Source organism: Charadrius vociferus, unplaced genomic scaffold, assembly GCF_000708025.1.
Source record: "Charadrius vociferus isolate BGI_N301 unplaced genomic scaffold, ASM70802v2 scaffold125, whole genome shotgun sequence".
Taxonomy (NCBI): Eukaryota; Metazoa; Chordata; class Aves; order Charadriiformes; family Charadriidae; genus Charadrius; species Charadrius vociferus.
Window position 1 is genome coordinate 5,765,026 of NW_009649036.1, and position 1,483 is coordinate 5,766,508.

Below are 1,483 nucleotides of genomic sequence, written 5' to 3' on the forward strand. Positions count from 1 at the left end.
AATCTGGGAGATGTGCAGCTTATAATTTATGTGTTACCTGCTGCTACTATAACCAAGTAATATCACAGTTTAGTGAATAATTCAAGTTGCTAATTATGTAAACAGGATTGTGTGAGAAAACAAAGGCATCAAGGTATATTTTTTTTAATCTGGAAGTTTCCCCATGGTATCTCCATGTGTATTGCCAGCATTTCTCATCTTGTACATCCTTACACATTCTCTTCCCACACACAATATTACAGTTATTTGTAACAGTAATGCATTATGTGCATAGCATTTATATAGAGAATTATTTTTGCTCATTCATACAAAGCAGTGAGTCGTCAATACTGTGGTTAAGTGTGTATAAAAGATTGTCTGCCTCCAAAGGCTTATATACTGAAGGACTGCAAAAACAGAGCGCTGCAGATCTACATATAAAACTTGAACTTTATGAGTGATACACGGTGATCTGACTTAGAGGATGGAATTTTCTTGCTCATTCATTTTATTGTAAGTTATGAATAGAATATTAAATGCTTGACCTTCATTAGTGCCTTGCAAGGGTTGGGGATTGAAGCTTATCCTTCTTCAGGATGATCCCTGTTTCTGGTTATTCTGCCAGCAGCTATAGCTAAGATCTATTGTTCTCCCCATTCTCAATTATCTTTTAAAAAATTAATTAACTGCTTTTTTCCTATTATGGTTTCTTCACTTTAAATTGTATAAAAAGAGATTGTTGAGGGCTATTTTAGTCATTTCAAGTGGATCACTCATGTAAGTTAATTTCTAATCTAGTGTATGAATAATATCATATTTGTGGGAATATAAAACCATCTATTCTATTTGTGATTGTCCCTTTGGGTTTCTGGGGCTAGTATTTTCAAGATGTAAGTGATTATAGTAATATCTTATTTGGAGGGCAAATTTATCTGCCATCTCTGTTTCTCAAAATTTACATTGTTGGTATTGCTGCTTGCCTCAAATATTGTCAAATATTAAAAATATTATCTTCTTTCAGATAGCCTAAAGTCCCACCTTTTTCTGATTGTACCCTTGCCATAGGCAACTTAGTAGTAGGGTGGGTGAACTTGTAAATAAGCAGTTAAAAATAGTAGCAGACAAATCCTGTAACAAGTGTTTACTTTTCTGATTTTGCACAGTTACTGTAGCAATCATCTTCCCTAAGGTGGAACAATTTTATGTCAAATACATCAACACTTTTTGATACCTTTTTAAAAACTGGATGTTGGTCACTGCACTAAAATTAGATGAGAACTTATCTGCATAGGTTGTGTATGATGCTGAAATATAAAGGATATGGTATTTGTGCTGATTCCTCTGCTATATTGCAGTCAGCAGAAGTCCTGGGGGTGGTCCCCTCTTCCTATAGGAAGGAAGATGTAGCTAATGGATAGCATTTCTAGCTCAGTGAGATTTCAAAGCATTGCACTACCTACCTGCTCCAAAATAGCTCAGATCTGGTGACTTTCTGGCATGATGG